The sequence below is a fragment of the Sorex fumeus genome, unplaced genomic scaffold (assembly GCF_029834395.1).
Source record: "Sorex fumeus unplaced genomic scaffold, SorFum_2.1 ptg000115l, whole genome shotgun sequence".
Taxonomy (NCBI): domain Eukaryota; kingdom Metazoa; phylum Chordata; class Mammalia; order Eulipotyphla; family Soricidae; genus Sorex; species Sorex fumeus.
This window is the reverse complement of record NW_026606172.1, coordinates 460,133-479,526: the sequence shown is the minus strand read 5'-3', so window position 1 is coordinate 479,526 and position 19,394 is coordinate 460,133. Positions and strand designations below refer to the sequence as shown.

The 19,394-nt window shown below is 35.8% G+C and overlaps 1 pseudogene; it reads right to left on the bottom strand.

Moving 5' to 3' along the window:
- Positions 1-4,433: 4,433 nt before the first annotated feature.
- On the bottom strand, positions 4,434-15,132 carry LOC130043161 (eukaryotic initiation factor 4A-II-like; annotated as a pseudogene).
- Between the last annotated feature and the right edge of the window lie 4,262 nt (positions 15,133-19,394).

Here is a 19,394-nt window from a genome sequence, read left to right as displayed (position 1 = left end):
CGAATAGCACCTGGCCCAGACAAGGTCATACCCAAACACCTGAAGAACCTGCCATCAGTACTCATCAATACACTGGCCCGGCTCTTCACATGCTACCTGTCTGAATGCATGGTTCCATCTCAATGGAAAACCAGCAGGACCGTACTACTATACAAGAAGGGAGACGTCCACGACATTGGCAACTATTGCCAGATCTGCCTGTTGTCTGTTGTCAACAAGCTGTTCACTTGAGCCATCCTGAAAAGGATTGGTAGAACACTAGATGAAGGACAACCATGCAAACAAACCGGTTTCCAAAAAGGATTCAGCATAATCACCCACATCCACACGATAACCAAACTCATTGAGGTTTCTTGGGAGTTCAAGATGCCACTCTGTCTAATGTTCATTGATTTAAAGAAGGCCTTTGATTCTGTTGAGATGTAAGTATTCATCAAAGCCTTAGCCAAACAGGGTGTTCAAACTCAGTGCATCAGGATCGTCCCTGAGCTGTAGATTCACTACCAGGATCTCACCATTCTACGGGGAGGTGATTATTGACATCAAGAGAGGGGTTTGGCGTGGTAATACCATTTCACCAAAACTCTTCAGTGATGCCCTCAAAAATGTCATGCAGCGACTGGAATAGGAAGGAATGGGAGTGAATATAGACAGTTCGCAACTACACCAACTCCGCTTTGCTGATGATATCGTTCTAATAATATCAAACATTAGCCAAGTGGCACAAATGCTGGCCAACTTTGACCGTTAGTGTGGAAAGGTCAGACTCCAGCTGAATCTCATGAAGACAATGTTTATGAGAAACAGTCTCATTCCTGACGTTCCATTCACTCTCAACGTGATGAACATCTCTGAATGCAACAGTTTTCACTTCTTTTCGGATGAACTGTTGTGTCGGATTTTGGAAGGGAAAACATTGGGAATGACATACCCATATTGCAGAATCTGGTATGTGGGAAGGTGGATGTGGCTATTGAAGAGATCCAAGCAGAAGTCATGGATAATCTTCTCCATTGCCCTTCTGGAAGATGTGATAGATCCATCAGGACATCGGAGGGTAGTCATCTTGGTCTTGTTGTTGTTGAAAGATAGGCTGGCGTTACGAATGCTTTTCCCAGCTTCCACTGGATCAGCCAGCACTGCTTCTCTTCTCTATTTGAGGTCTTCCCTTATGGTTTCTCTGCACTGCTTTGCAAGCTTGGACATTGGCTTGCTGTTGCTTGAGGCTTGTGCCAAGCCTCATTGGTAAAAGAGCTCAAGAATTTTCGAAGACAGACGTCATGGTAATAGTTTCGTTATCATGTAATTTTTAATTCTTGAATATTATTGTAAATTAAATGACATGTTCACAATAGTGCTAACATTTAGGTATTTATATATAAAATTATTGCACATTTTCCACCCTCAAAGTACCGAAGATCCCACATCACTGTTCTTATTTTACTTGTAGTCTATATTTTACTTTTAAACATTTACAAATATTTTAATCACTGGTGTTACAAAAATTAATAGAAAAGTTACAGATCATCAACGATTTTGAAAAAATAATTTTATAAAGTAGACAAATAAATAATTCCAATTTAGGTAGTATCCAAAATATTATAAATAAAAGTGAGTGGCATGAATAAAAGGGGATCCATTTTGAATATAGATACAGCAGATCTCTGTGTCTAATAAGATAAAAAAAATAAATTAGAGTATTTATATCAGCTTTAATAACCAGATTCTGTAACTAGAAAATGAAATAGAAAAAATAAGTTTGTCTTATAAGTTATTTAGCAATCCTATTCATGAAGCTAAGTTGCAATTTTAGCATTTTATTTATGTTTTACAGGAATTTATTTATAGAATTAACAGAACTACTCAACCTTGTTATTTAATTGCCGTGACTCACAGAAAAACTGAAGAAGTAGGAAGTTTTCTAACTTGTTTCCATTAATTAGAGTATAGGAAGAAACAATGCTTGTGAAGGTGTTAAATAGATTAAGTTTGGTGTATTAAATAAGCCTTTGTTTTTTTCAGTTGCTAACAGAAGAAGCCAAAAACAAATAATTAGGATAGAAGTCAATTTTTCTCTCAAATAAAATGAAATCAAGCACTCTGCTGATGTCAACAGGTTCTAATCGCCTTTGGATTTCTTCCTTTCCTTTCTTTGTGTGTGGCTTTCTATACTCAAGTCTGCTGCCACAAGGAAGAAATAAAGCCATCCATTTTGGCTTTGGCTTTATTTGTTTGTATTCTAAAGAAGAAACTTAAGACCTAATGATATTCTACATAATAATTGAACCCTACTATTTAAAGGAATGTCCTTTAAAACAGACAAAATGACTTCTGTTACATTATATTGACCAGAATATAATCTCAAGAGCAGACATACAGTCACAAAGTTAGAAAATAAGACTGTCCAGCAAGATATGCTCTGGTCACTAATTAAATTATGATTATGCTAAAAGGCAGTTCTCTGAACATGATTAACGATTTTCAAGCATGCTTGTTACTGATATTGCAAATAGTTATTATCATGGGGTGAATAGTTATTTTAACTTAGTATTTTAATAGGATGGATGCTAAAACTGTGCATATTAGTACATATGAAAACCGTAGTTTCCATTTAAATCTTTAATTTAAGGTTCAGATATAGTAGAGGAGATTTCACACTTGTCTTTCATGTGACCCAAGTTTCAATTCCCAATAACATCTATGGTCCCCTAAAAGTTACCTAGGGTCACTCCTTAACACAAAATCACAGACAGCATCAGAGCATGGCAGGGGGGTAGAGCCCATAATATTTCTTATATCAAACTTTTCTTTTTTATGTTGCTAGAGAACTCTATTCAAAGTAATGTCTTTCCAGCTTAGTTCAGGGAGCCAAATGGCGCTGGGGAACAATCAGATTGACTACATTCATGATATGCATATTAAACTTTATCTTATATCTCCAGTCCTTAGCATTCTTATTTTTAAACTCTTCTACTAATCTGGTCAAATAAGTGCTTCCCAACTTTTTTATCTATTATTTCAAAAGTAACATATTTGAAAAAAAGTTCAAAATTCAAAATTTTCTAGAATGTTGCATAGACTGTTTTAAATAATTAGAAATCTGACAGGCTGCTTCTGCTTAAATTTATTTGCACTCTAGCTAAGCAGTTAATCATTTTTCTTACATTTTTTCCTTAAGCTTACTTTCATATTTCTAATTCTTAAGAAAAACACTTTAAAATCATAAAATATGATAAAGATCTCGGCTTTTTTTTGTGCGAATTTATGCTTGTCCTTTGTTTCTGTTCCCCTAAAGCACAGGCAGAACGTTTATATGTATGAATGTGTGTTTTACATGTGATTTTATTAACATAGACATTATCTCTTGTGACTCAAGTTTCCAAGTGATATTTTTAGAAGCAGAACATAAAATGCTTATATTGAAATATACATGTTTCATTACATAACATTTGAGAATCTGTTGCCAGATTATATTCAGAAATTAATTTAACATACATTTAATAATATATTTGCATTTCAATCTGTCTTGAATAACAGTTTAATTAAAAGTAGTGAAAGAGGGGCTGGAGAGATAGTACAATGGGTAGGGTTGTAATGCAGTTGACCTGGGTTCAATTCCTGGCAAACCAGGAGTGATAACTGGGCACTACTGAGTACAGCCCCAAACCAAACCAAAACAAATGATAAATAAAAGTTGCAAAAAATATTAACTTCACTCATTTTTACATTTATCAGTGGTTTTATTTTACACTATTGTCCTTGTACTGACTGAAGGTTCACCATAGTATAAATAAATATAAATCATCAGCAGATTAATCTAAAATGTGTTTTAATTAATTAGAAGCTAATAAAATTCTTTATGATTTTTTTTAGGTGATACTAAAAAATATTAGGTAGATAATTCATCTGCACCATCTAGACTTTTTTTTTAAGTTTAAAAGTTATTTTATTCTGAATTTTTTTGTTTCCTAAATCAATAAATATTATTCAAAACAATGTAGAAATGGCGACTATGTACTCAACATTGCTCTCCCCAGACCTGGGGACAATCTTCTGGGTCATCTAACTCAGGGGTGCTCTCCCTTCAGATTTGGTTCAGCAAATGAGGTTGAGTAGCATTATTACAGGCCCTTATTCATTTCAAAAGAATTCAGCTGGGGTGGGGAGCTCTGGATGTTTGGAAGTTAATTAGGTTACAGACATATATTAGTATTTTCGGAGGAGACAGCATTGTGGCAAGAACATATCCCCAAAAGAAAGAGTTTCTTAAAAGTTCACAGCTCCTTTTGTAGCCTCAAAACATGGCATTTATTTGAAGGGAACATAATATGACAAAATATCCATCCCCTGGCTCCCTTCCTTCCTCTCCTCCTGCTCTTTTCAGGCACTCAAGAACAGAGCCATATCCAAAGCTAGGTAGCAAATCAGTCCTCTCAGATGTGGTCGACAGCACTAAGAGGCATCTCCCTAATGGAGAAATTGTAGAAGGTCTCAAAATCTTGAGTTTTCTTGTCTTCAGTTAGCATGTTGATAGCCAAATATAAACCTTTACACCCAAAATATCCACCATGAAATTCTGTGAATACAGTTTTACTTGTCCGTAGGAAGATCATTGTTGGTGACTAAAGAAATCTGCTGTACATCGATGCCTTTGGCCAACAGTTCAGTGGTAATCAATACTCTACTGGAACCAAAGCAAAACTACCTCATGATTACAATTCATACCTTTGGGTCCATATCTCCATGTGTGGCAGACATGGTGAAATCTCAGGCATGCATCTTCACAGTGAACCAATCAATGTTTCTTAGGGTGTTGATGAAGATGACTGCTTGGGTGATGGTTGAGGTTTCATGTATGTCACACAGTTTGTCCAACTTCCACTTCTCTCATTGCACGTTGATGTAGAATTGGCAGATGACCCTCCAAAGTCAACTCTATCTTCTTAACCAGAATCTGAATAGTGTCCCTCATGAACTTCTTGGTTACCTCAAGATCAGGTCACTGTCCTCCCGTTCATCAATTTGCTCTAGCGGACCCAGGGACGTCTCCATTGGAGACTTTGTTGTTACTGTGTTTGTCATATCGAATACGTCACGGGTAGCTTGCCAGGCTCTGCCGCGCGGGCGAGATACTGTTGGTAGCTTGCTGGGCTCTCCAGGAGGGGCGGAAGAATCGAACTTGAGTTGGCCATGTTGGCTGCGTGCAAGGCAAATGCCCTACCACTGTGCTATTGCTCCAGTCCACCTCAAGATCATCAGAAGACATTATATTGGACAGAAAAAACACCTGGGTATTACTTGGAGGGCTGGAGCGATAGCACAGAGGGTAGGGTGTTTGCCTTGCACGCAGCCAACATGGCTGACACGAGTTTAATTCCTCCACCCTTCCTGGAGAGCCCGGCAAGCTACCAAAAGTATCTCGCCCTCACAGCAGAGCCTGGCAAGCTACCCGTGATGTATTCAATATGCCAAACACAGTAACAATAAGTCTCACGATATGAGCCTGGGGAACCCACATTGATATAGGTGAGCTTCCATCTGCAATTGTGTACCTTAGCATGCACATTGGCACCCCCAATGCAGGCAGAAGGCACCCATGGAATTGCCTACTGCCATGACCACCTTTTATATCTACTGAGCCAACTCTCTAGAGGTTGCCAGCACCAAGGCTTGGGTGACTTTCAGATACAGTTCAACTTGCTGCAGAATTGATGTTGCAAAATCTGCCATTTTGCCAGTCTTGGATTGGATTTGAGCGATCACATCATACAAGGAAGAATGACTCGCTCCTGGGTGGCAGAAGGCTTCTTAAATCACTCCACGGCTTTGAAGCTGGTCTCACGTACTCGGGGTCAAAGGCAGCTGGGATAGAGAAGGGAGCACTAAGTAAATCATGGTTGGAGGGCTTGCTCAGGATGGGAGATGCATGCTGAAATTAGACTATGTACCAAACATGATGACAGCTTAGTACCTGTATTGCAAACCATAATACCCAAAAGGGGAGAGAGAGAGAGAGAGAGAGAGAGAGAGAGAGAGAGAGAGAGAGAGAGAGAGAGAGAGAACAAGAGGGAATGCACGTGCTACAGAGGCAGGGGGTGGGAAGGGGTGGGGGTGGTGGAAAGAATACTAGGAACATTGGTGGTGGAGAATGAGCACTGGTGGAGGCATGGGTACTAGATCATTTTGTGACTGAATCGTAATCACAAAAGTTTGTAAGTCTGTAACTATATCACAGTGATTCATTAAAATAAAACTAAGAACAAACAAAAAAACCATAGGTGTAGATGCCATGGAGGTGGGACTCCGAGAGATTTATGTCATCGAAGCTGTCAACAATTTCATTCCATTTACTCTCTTTAACACCTTCAGTCTCCATCCTATCTGATCATTGTCTCTGGGTTGGGAATCCTAAATCAAAGACACTATTCTTAGAAATCAGCCCACCTAGACTCCTTGAAAGGCTGACTAAATTAGATACGTGTTTGGCCTCAGCACCCAAAAGGAAAGAGAGAACAAAAAAAAATGCCCTGCCACAGAGGCGGGATGTATAGGGGGGTGGAGAGGAGGAGGGATACTGGAATTAGTGGTGGTGGAGAATGGGCACTGGTGGAGGGATGGGTACTCAATCACTGTATAACTGAAATCCAAGCACAAAAACTTTTAAGTCTACAACTGTACCTCATGGTGTTTCTCTAATAAAAAATTTAAATAAATAAATGAATAAATAAATACATATTTGGTTGAGATAACAGTCTAAAATGGTTGATTATAAATGAAGTCACAAGGTGAAATTTCCCAACTGAAATTTTTAGTGAAGAAACATCTTTATATATTTTAGAGTCAACAATTTTCCAACTCATTATCATCAGGGTTAGAAAAGTATGTCAAAAATATGGGCAAGAATTATGTGAAAGTAGGTAAATAATTAAAGTATCCTGAAGTCCAAGTATTTCAAAAGAGGTTGAAAAATAAAATGTTAAACTTTATCTTTGTTCATTTGTGATTGCATATTTCAAGGATACACAGAATAAAAGTTTTTAACTTATATTTTTACATAATTGAAAGGAAAAACAATGAATCAGTAAAATATTCTATTAAATACGTAGGTGAAGAAAAGTTATTCAATTAAAAAGGAGTAATTCAGTTGAGAGACTAAACCAAAACTGACATTTTGATATTTTCTTTTCAATTAAAACTTTATTTTTCAGTATGTGAGGGGGAGTCAAGTAAAAAAAATTAATTTGTACCTTATTAATAGATTGGTTTGAGACTAAAATTGCTTGTATAAGTAGCTAGAAAAATTCTGGGTTTGTGGTGCTGCAATTGTTTCTTCCTTCTCAACAAGCACAGATGATGCTTGGAAGAGATGCCAAGCTGATGAAGTTACTAGGTACATCAGCCTTCAGGATGAAGGCACTGGGTCCTTCTCAGAATGGAGCTGGGCAACCTGTACTGCCAGAAGCCCCAGCAACCACACTCACAGACTAGGGCACATAAATGGCTCAGCTTCACTGCTTCGCTACTAATTTTGGAATGATCCCAGTTCTATAGTTCTGGAGCACAGGGCCACATATGCAGTCACAGTATATCTCCAAATTCCACAATACTGATAGCCCAGTAGAAGCAAAGCAAATTAGATGGGAAACTAATCCACTAAATTCAGTAAGTGAAACAATAACATACAAGGTTCAACTAGCAACAAACAATTCAGTAAATCTCAATCAGTTTAATAACACCATTCGGAGATATAATAATTTTCACAAATTTTCTTTTACTAACATGTTTTGATAATTTTATTTACCATTTTGGTATAACAAGCAATATAAATAAATTGTTTTATGACTGCAAAAAAATAAGGAACAAAAATGAAAATACGCAGAGACCACACCCAAAGAAATGGGATGAGGGTGCTTCCAGTAAACTTTACAAGTTTATTGAAACTTTGGGCTGGAGCAATAGCACAGCGGGTAGGGCGTTTACCTTGCAAGCCTCCAACATGGCCAACCCGAGTTTGATTCCTCCGCCTGGCAAGCTACTGAGAGTATCTCACCTGCATGGCAAAGCCAGGCAAGCTACTCCTGGTGTATTTGATATGCCAAACACTCTAACAAGTCTCACAGTGTTACTGGGCCTGCTCAAGCAAATTAATGAACAATGGGAGGACAGTGACAGTGATTGAAACTTTACGAGGGAAATATTAAATTGATGAATTTAAATATATATATATATTGAGCAAGACAACAGTAAGATATAAAACACAGTTTCCTATGCAAATAGAAATAATAAATCATGGGATAAACATTAACAGGTATTTGTCTCTGAAAAATACTATAGTTTTTACATTTACCCAAAGGCATTTATTAGTTTTGAAAAATCTATCTTATATATATTGTTTTCCAAAGTTGCCTATAGTCATCATTAAATGAGGTCTATCAATATATCTATTCTTAGAAACATTAAATGACTTATGTTTTTCCTCATTCTGATGCATCTCCCTTGTCAAATGTGAAAATGATATTCAGTAATTGACCTAGGTGCTCACATGTGGCCCCAATTCACCACAGACACATCTTTTGACTGTTTGTTTAGATTTTCTCACAATGAATATAAACTTTTAAAGCAAATTCCAGATGCATCCACTTATGTGAAAATAAATACTCTTGATTTTCTAAGACACACACCTCAAACAATTATATCTGAGAAATTTACCTTATGTTTTATGCATATAATATACTGGCATTTTTTCAATAAAATATATAATGATATTGACATGAGCAATATGAAAAGTCTTAATTTAATTGATACTTAACTATGTACTACATTCCACATTCGCCCACTCAAAAAAAATGATATAAAAATAGAAAATTATTTTTCGCAGTGTGTAAAGCATGCTGATTTAGATCAAAGATTATGACACAGATCACATGGAATTTATTAAGAAAAAATGTTCTTAAATATAATAAGTCTACATTTAGTAAATGTTATTGTTATATTAATGATAATTTCCACAAGTTATATATTAGAAGAATAAAGGTAGAATTTAGAAAATTTAGCCTATGTTTAAGTGTTTTGTTTATTTATTTTGGAGGGCCATACCTGATGATGCTCAGGGACTACTTCTGGCTCTACATTCAGTAATCATTCCTGGTAGTGCTCAGGGAACCATATGGAATACCAAGGATCTATCTAGCTGCAAGCAAGGCAAACTTCCTACCCATTGTGCTCTTTCTCCAGTTCTAATTTTAGGTATGTTAAAAATCATCCTGTGTTATTATTTACGAATAACAATTTATATTTAGTGAAAACATATTCCTATACTTTGGTCTGTCAGCAAATTAATCAAAAGCTATGTAAAATGCACCATCTGTGAACAAGATGAAACACTCCATGAGGTAGAAAATTTGATAACAGCAAATAACTCATTTTTCTATATAAACATTAAAAACATTTTTATATTAAATCTAGATTTAAGAGCCAGAGTAATATTATGTCAGGTAGTTTGCTTGCCTTGCAAACAGCCTACCCATGTTTGATTCCTGCATACCTTCCCATGGGTGTTGTTGGCATTTCACTATGCAGCAAGAGCGAGTCATGACGACTTCTGGGTATGGTACAATTGCAAATATCTGCATATACAAATATGTATATATATATTTCCCGGATAAAAATGTCTCATAAGTGACTTACAGAGAACTTGAATTCAATATAAATTAATTTGTTAACAATTTAGTCTTCATGTGTTTGTTTGGGGCTATGCTGGAAGCTTAAAAAGGCCATATTTTAATTTAATGCCCAACAAGAAATATTATTGTTGTCTTTAAATGAGTTAATGTAACCTAAAAAGTAGTGAGGAAAGAATGGCTTGATACACAAGGTATTTTAAAATTGACAAAATTTTCAAGGACAACATTGGGATATTGATATAGCACTGGCTCTTTTATTTTCTCATAAACTGCATGTTAACATAAAGGTTTTTTTTTTCTCATAGAGCTATTATTTTAGTTTCTGAATATCCCTAATAAATCTCACTATCACCAGTGCCTTAGTAAATTGTAGTGGAAAGTCAATATCCAGAATATAAAAGGTGGCATTGTGTCCTGAAAGAGTTAAGATGTCTTCTCAATTGAGTTACTTACTCTGAGAGTGACTTATGGGGTCTATTAACTTCAACGAGATTACAAATGAACAAAAGGAATTGACCTGCCTTGTTTGAAATATACCCTAATCTGTTCTATTCAAGTGGGAAGCATGAAATAGATTTGTATGTAATTTATAGATCCCAAATTATCTGCAGTTAATCAATAGTTATTGAGCACCTACTATGTGAAACACATGAGGAAGTCACATTGGAGAATAAAACTACATAAAACACAGTCACTCTTCCACATGATTTATACAGTTGAGTTTTTTTGTTGTTGTTGTTTGTTTGCAAGTTTATATTCTAGAAAGAAGTGATAAAACATTCATTCCAAAAGGAAGAGAAGGGACAAAGAATATAGACAATGTTGTAGCACTGTAGCACTGTCCTTCCATTGTTCATCGATTTGCTCGAGCAGGCACCAGTAACGTCTCCATTGTGAGATTTGTTGTTACTGTTTTGGCACATAAAATAAGATTGCTAGCCTCTGTCGTGTGGGCAGAATACTCTCAGTAGCTTGCTGGGCTCTCAGAAGAATCAAACATGGGTCTGTCATGTGCAAGGCAAACACCCTACCCGCTGTGCTGTAATATCAAGGTTGGTGATAAAATTAAATATAAACCCTAGGAACACCATATACATTGGTACATCTTAGAGGGTAATTCATTCAAAGTTTTAAAAATTAAAAAGAATTTAAGAATTTGTTCTAGAGATTTATCTGTACATTGTATAGGTATGAGCATTAAAAAAAGGATCAGGGGCTGGAGTGATAGCACAGCGGCTAGGGTGTTTGCATTACACATGGCCTGACCCAGGTTCAATTCCCAGCATCCTATATGGTCCCCAGAGCACGGCCAGGAGTAATTCCTGAATGCATGAACCAGGAGTAACCCCTGTGCATCACTGGGTGTGACCCAAAAAGCAAAAAAAAAAAAAGAAGGATCAGGAGGCTGAAGAAATAGTGTGCCAGGTAAGGCACTTTCCTTACAGATGCTGCTTCAATCTCCAGCACCCTATATGGTACCTTGAGTACCACCAGGGTTAAGTAATCCCTGAGTGTAGAGCCAGAAGTAAGCCCTAACCATTGCTGGTTGTGGCTCAAAAATTTTTAATAAGGCCAAGGATGAGGCTCAGTGGTAAAGAACTTGCCTTGCCCATGCGAGGCCCTGAATTTAATTCCCACTATCACATTACCAAGCATTACCAGGAGTGATCCCCAAGCACCTGAGCTGGCAGAAGCACCCAACACAATCAAGCATAGCCCCCAACAAAAAATAGTAATCAAGTGATAATAAAATAAATTTTAATTTAAAACTATTATCCACACAGTTTAAAATACACAGAACGGATAGCACTATAAATTACTGTGGGCACAAGAATTCTTGATATATTTTAAACCTGAAAAGGTTAATGTATATTATGGTTATGCTATATATGTATGTATATATATATATAATTACTCAGTCATAAGTTTTTGCATAATCAACTCTTGAAGTGTACACTTCCCTAACATATTGGACATAAAGAATTTAATGATATTGTTTTTTCTCCTAAATTATAGAATAGTAAATACACATCAAGTAAATTGTCAATTTTTTAGTATGCATTAAATTTTAATGCAATTCTTAAGGTTTCCCACTCAGATGATTACAATACATTAAAGAGTAGGTAACACTTAATTTTTTTCTAAATTGATCTATAAGACTTTATTTTACTATGATAAGGAATCGTCAAAGAAACCTTTTTCAGTGTAAAAGTAAATTTAGCTTTAGTTCTTTCTTATATCTTACTATGTTAAATACATTCTGAGTTTAACTTTTCCGAAACTTAGAGACTTTATGCTTTCTAGATATTGCCCATCTTGTGCATTATAAACCATACTCTTAATATCAAGCTAATAATGTCCATCAATAATACAAAATGCAAAAGTGGTTAATTTGAAAAATTGTTTCATTTGAATTTTAAATATTAATAAGATCAATAGTATCACACTATGATTATTTTAAAGATTGATTAAAATATTAATATAAATTGATTATTGAAACTAAGGAATTTATGATGTTTAAAGATAAAATATTAGTAACATTTGAATCTTTTAATTTTCACCTTTTTTGCAATGTCTTTTTAATTAGCATTTTTAAGATACCTATAGAATTCCCCCAAAGTCTGTCAAATGTGCTGATGTTGATGTGTTCTGGAGCTTCAAAATTTAGCTGTTCTCATACTTTATCTTCTGTATGGTTGACCAAGTATTACTCTGAAATTGGGCCTCCAAACCACTATTTTGAACAGATTAGCATCACCGCTCATTTTTATTTATTCTTTTTATATGTTAATGGTTTGTCTTCAGTAACATACAAATCAACACTTTTAAGTCACTATCTAGAATAAACATTAGGTTTATGTCATTTGTGCAAGATCTACATAAAACTTGTTTTTACATTTTATATAACATTTGTTTATAGATTTTGAGATTACAAAGACTATTCTTCCTTGTTACTTTTCAAATATCATAGTTAGCAGTAGATTTTAGGATGTGAAAGTAGAGTTAGCATGGTAAGTACAGCACTTGCCTTACACACAGTAGACCCAGGTTTGATCCCTGGCACCTCATATGGATCCCAACCCTACCAGGAACAAGACCTAAAAGAGAACTAGAACCAGTCTCTGAGCACCACTAGGCATAACCCCTCAAAAGATATAATAAAATAAACCCTAGGAAATAATCAGAAATGTGTGCAAGATTGACTCATTGGTATATATTAGCTCAATCTAGATGAACAATCAAATAATTTGTTTATATTATGCAACTGATCAAGAAATATTAATTATTTAATATTAAAATAGCTAAGTTATTAATGTATATCTTAATTCACTAATTTAAAACAAAATATTGTGAATATGAATTCATATTATACATTTCATAAATATTTTTAATGTTTTCATCAAATGTAGTTTGATAATGACAGTAGTTCACAAAAGTTGCATAATTTTCAGATAATGTCAAAGTGGGGAATTGATTTTGGGGAGGATATAAGTGGAGACCTGTGTTTTCTCATAACAATGTGTTTGCATTTCACTTAGATTGGCTATTGAGCACAGGATTTGTTGTTTTGACTTAGTGTACTGAAAAAAATAGAAAGCTAATTTACAAAATACAACACAGGGCGTAAAATCTATTATTTTAGTGTACACCTGCTTGAGTAAAATATTGCAGAAATGTGGATTAGCTGTGGTATTTATATAAATATTTTATAGATTTGAGACGTTCTCTTTATTAAATATAGAATTGAATGTGCATGATTCTTTCTAAACTGTACATTCATTTTGAGAACCCGTTGTACTCAGGAAATTAGTGTTGCAATAAAAAATTTAGAAAAGATTTATATACATCTTATAAGTTTTATTTATGATTTTCAGAAATATCTTCACTATTAAGTTTATTTATTTTAGAATTATTCTGGTTTGATTTCCATATTGGACATTAAAAATTACTTTTTGGGGCTGGAGAAATACTACAGCAGGTTGAGCACTTGACATACACAGCTGACCCAAGTTCTAGCCTTCATATTCCATATGGTCCCCCAAGCCTGCCAGAAGTGATCCCTGAGCACAGCCAAATGTGGTCCCCAAACAAACAAAAACTAGAAAATATTACCTTTTTGTGGTCATCATTAAATATTCTTCTTTGTGTTTGTTACTGTAATTTTCTCAAATAATTTACTTTGTCTCATATAATGATTATTACAGTCATTTTATTAATATTCTTTACAGATATCTAAGTAACTATTATTTATCCTAAATTATACTATGCTTATTTTCATGGGCATATTTTATGTTTATTATGGGATGGTTTTATTTTCAGGATTAATTTTTTTCAGCATCCTTTATTCTCAAAGGGTTCTTTTGCTTTATATGGTATGGTTAAGACTTTTTTTAGCATTCATTTCATATCATCTCTTCTACCTTTCACTTGTGAGTGACTACTATTCACTGTGCTACTCAAATAATAAACATTTATTTCTATGGTAAAAATTTAAACTCTTCTTTCACTTCATCTTTGCTATGACTAACCTTTCAAACTCTATCATTCTAATCCAGTATTATCTAAAAATTCCCCTTCAAGGAAGAGGACCATCTCCCAAATCCCCATACCCCTGCTGGCCAGAGACAGCCGAGTTCCATTTTTGTGACCTTCTCCATTGAATTTATATTGACAAAGCTCTAGAGTTGGAGTATTCATTTTTTAAATGACTATATCCCATATATGTTTACTTCCCCAGTTGAAATATATGTTCCCTTTCCATTACTAAAGTCTTTGCATTTTAAAACTTTATAATTATTTATACATGTCTAAGAATCTGATTGCTTTACTTATCTTAAATTGTGATTTGATTCCATAGATGCACAGATTGAAATATTTATTTTCAAATATAGGAGTAGGATTAAAGAAACAAGAATTCCTTCCAGACACATAATTATGCATATATAGAGTGTGTGTGTATGTGGGTGATATGTGTCATATATACATACATATATATGTTAAGCATTACATGTACAAAGAAAGGAACATTAATCTTTTAAATTAACGATTTGAAAATTACATAGAAGATGAATATTACAAAGACGGTGGAAAATTTGACTAAAATAACTGATCACAAATAATTTTTGTAACCTTATAACAAAACAAATTGTTTACTAAATGTTGAGATAGAGGAAGATTCTGCATCATATTTATAAAGAATTACATGAATATTTAACATTTATATATAATTTAAGACAAATTTGAAAGTTAATTTCAAAATATAGTCCAAATATTTCATATCGGACACTACACACAGACCTATACAGAATTAAGATCTAAGAATAGTTCACAAATCCTACTTCTAATCTCCTGGCATTTATTTTCTCTTTAATTCACTGCTCCAATTTAATATCCCACTTGCTTCCTTTAGCCAAGTCCATTGAACCTTGACATGGATAACCGCAGTCATCACGCCAAAAAAATTATTTTAAGCCTGAATGCTTTCAACAGCTCTGCCATATTTATCAGTCCTTCCCAAAGCATTTTCATTTCTTTACGCATATTTCAAATCACTAGACATAAGCATTTGATTCAGAAAACAAAAATGATAGTAAATGCAAAAGTCCATGAAATTTAAGTATGAAATAGGAGCTTTTTAAAGCACAAATTCTGAAGATTTCTTGGTAAATTTTGGATGTCAATATACCCCCAACAAAGCTGAGTAAGCATATTTTTATTTATTTATTTTTTTACAGTTGTAGAGATACCCATGCCTCCACCAGTGCCCGTTTTTCACCACCATGGATAATATCCCTCCCACCCCCATCCCCCCACCCCCCCCCCTGCCTCTGTGGCAGGACAATCCCCTGTGTTCTCTCTCTCCGTTTGGGTGTTGTGGTCTGCAAAAGAGGCATTGAGTGGCAAACATGTTCAGTCCATAGTCTAATTTCGACATGCATCTCCCCTCCTGGGAGGATCCTCCAAACATCCTTTATTTGGTGCTCCCTTCTCTATCTGAACTGCCCTTTCCTCTAGGATACCCGGCTGGCCTCTAAGTTATGGAGTAATCCTCCTGGTGCTGATCTCAGCTATTCTTGGGTATTAATCTCATACTTTGTTACTTTATATCCCCCAGATGAATGCAATCTTTCTATGTCTATCCCTCTCTTTCTGACTCATTTCGCTTAGCATGATACTTTCCATATTGTACCACTTGTATGTAAATTTCATGACTTCATCTTTTCTAACAGCTACATAGTACTCCATTGTGTAGATGTACCAAAGTTTCTTTAACCAATCATCTGTTCTTGGGCATTCAGGTTTCTTCCAGTTTCTGGCTATTGTAAAGAGTGCTGCAATGAACAAACAAGTGCAGATGTCACTTCGACTATACATTTTTGCTTCTCTGGGATATACTCCCAGGAGTGGTATTGCTGGGTCAAATGGGAGCTCAATTTCTAATTTTTTGAGAATCGTCCATACTGTTGTCCAGAAGGGCTGAACCAGTCGACATTCCCACCAACAGTGAAGGAGTGTCCCTTTCTCGCCACATCCACGCCAGCATTGGTTGCTTTTGTTCTTTTGAATGTGGGCCAGTCTCTGAGGTGTGAGATGGTATCTCATTGTGGTTTTGATCTGCATCTCCCTGATGATTAATGATGTAGAGCATTTTCTCATGTGCTTTTTTGCCATTCGGATTTCTTCTTTGAGAAAGTTTCTGTTCATTTCATTGCCCCATTTTTGGATGGGATTGGATGTTTTCTTCTTGTGGAGTTTAACCAGTATTTTGTATATCCTGGATATCAACCCCTTGTCAGATGTGTATTCGGTGAATATCCTTTCCCATTCTGTAGACTGTCTTTGTATTTTGGTCACTGTTTCTTTGGAGGTGCAGAAGCTTCTTAGTTTAAGATAGTCCCATTTATCTATCTCTGTTTTCACTTGCTTGGCCAGTGGCGTGGCATCTTTGAAGATACCATTAGCTTCAATATCATGGAGGGTTTTGCCAACTTTATTTTCAATGTACCTTATGGTTTCTGGTCTGATGTTGAGGTCTTTAATCCATTTTGATCTTACTTTTGTACATGGTGTTAGGCAGAGTTCTGAGCCTATTTTTTTTGCATGTAGCCGTCCAATGATGCCAACATAATTTATTAAAGAGGCATTCCTTACTCCACTTCACATTACTTGCACCTTTATCAAAGATTAGATGATCATATGATTGAGGGGAGATGTCAGTGTATTCAACCCTGTTCCATTGGTCTGCAGTTCTGCCTTTGTTCCAGTACCATGCTGTTTTAATTATTACTGCTTTGTAGTACAGTTTGAAGTTCGGGAGGTTGATTCCCCCCATTTTCCTTTTCCCAAGAATTGCTTTAGCTATTCGTGGGGGCTTATTGTTCCATATAAATTTCAGGAGTGTTTGCTCCATTTCTTTGAAGAATGTCATGGGTATCCTTATAGGGATTGCATTGAATTTATACAATGCTTTCGGTAGTATTGCCATTTTGACAATGTTAAGTCTCCCGACCCATGAGCAGGGGATATCTTTCCATTTCCTCATGTCCTCTTTTATTTCCTGAAGTAGCGTTTTGTAGTTTTCTTTGTACAGGTCCTTTACTTCCTTAGTTAAGCTGATTCCTAGGTACTTGATTTTCTGGGGCACAATTGTGAACGGGATTATTTTTTTCATGTTGCTTTCTTCTCTCTCACTGTTTGCGTATAGGAAAGCCATGGACTTTTGGGTATTGATTTTATAACCTGCAACTTTACTATACGAGTCTATTGTTTCTAGGAGTTTTTTGGTGGAGGTTATTGGGTTCTCTAAGTAGAGTATCATATCATCTGCGAATAGTGAGAGCTTGATTTCTTCCTTTCCTACCTGAATGCCCTTAATATCTTTTTCTTGCCTAATCGCTATTGCAAATACTTCCAGTACTATATTGAACAGAAGTGGAGAGAGTGGGCATCCCTGTCTCGTCCCTAATCTTAGAGGGAAGGCTCTCAGTTTTTCCCCATTGAGGATGATGCTTGCTGTAGGCTTGTGGTAGATGGCTTTAATTATGTTGAGGAAGGTCCCCTCTATACCCATTTTGGCTAGGGTTTTCATCATAAAGGGGTGCTGGATCTTGTCAAATGCTTTCTCTGCATCTATTGATATGATCATATGATTTTTATCTTTTCTTTTGTTGATATGATGGATTATGTTGATTGATTTTCGAATGTTAAACCATCCTTGCATCCCTGGGATGAATCCTACTTGGTCATGGTGTATGATCTTTTTGATGAGTAGTTGAATTCTATTTGCTAGTAGTTTGTTGAGGATCTTTGCATCTGTGTTCATCAGGGATATTGGCCTGTAATTCTCTTTCTTTGTGGTATCTCTGTCTACTTTTGGTATCAGTGTGATATTTGCTTCGTAGAAACTGTTCGGAAGTGTTTTTGATATTTCAATTTCGTGGAAAAGCTTAAAGAGCATTGGGAGTAAGTCCTCTTTAAAGATTTGGAAGAATTCACTAGTGAATCCATCCGGGCCAGGACTTTTGTGCTTGGGGAGACTTTTTATTACCAGTTCAATTTCCTGGATGGTGATAGGTCTGTTCAGGTATTCCAGGTCTTCTTGGTTCAGCCTTGGGAGTCTGTAGGAGTCTAGGAATTTATCCATTTCCTCGAGCTTTTGATGTTCCGTGGCATAAAGCTTCTCAAAGTACTCCCTGAGGATCCTCTGAATTTCTGTGGTTTCTGTTGTAATGACCCCCTTTTCATTTCTGATTCGGTTTATTAGGGTTTTCTCTCTCCCTTTCTTTGTGAGTTTTGCTAGCAGCTTATCGATCTTGTTAATTTTCTCAAAGAACCAGCTTTTGGTTTCATTGATCTTTCGGATTGTTTTTTGGGTTTCCATCTCATTAATCTCTGCTCTGAGTTTTATTATTTCCTTTCTCCTGTTCGGGTTGTGCTCCTTTTTTTGGTCCTTCTCCAAGCTCTTAAGCTGTGAGGTTAGGTTACTTATGTGTGTTCGCTGCTCCTTCCTGAGGAATGCTTGTAGAGCTATAAACTTTCCTCTTAACACAGCTTTTGCTGTGTCCCATAAGTTTTGGTAACTCGTGTTCTCATTTTCATTCGTTTCTAGAAATCTTTTGATTTCCTCTTTGATTTCCTGTCTAATCCACTCGTTGTTCAATAGTGCACTGTTTAATTTCCAGGTGTTTGATTTAGTTTTCTGTTTTTGTGTGTGATTTACTTCTAATTTCAGCGCATTATGGTCTGAGAAGATTGTTGATACAATCTCTATCTTCTTAATTTTATGGAGGCAAGTTTTGTGGCTCAGCATGTGGTCTATCTTGGAGAATGTTCCATGGACGATTGAGAAGAATGTGTATTCAGCTTTTTGTGGATGAAGTGTCCTATATATATCTACCAAGTCCCTTTCTTCCATTGTTTCCCTCAAATGAAGTATGTCCTTGCTAAGCTTGAGTCTGGTTGATCTATCAAGAGGTGACAAAGCAGTGTTGAAGTCTCCCACTAGTATTGTGTTGCTATTGATGTATTTTTCCAAATCTATGAGTAGTTGTTTTAAGTACTTTGCTGGTCTCTCATTAGGTGCATATACATTTATTATTGTAAGTTCTTCCTGTTGTACAGATCCTTTGATCAATAAGCAATGGCCTTCACTGTCTCTTATGACCTTCCTCACTCTGAAATCGATGTGGTCTGATATAAGGATGGCTACCC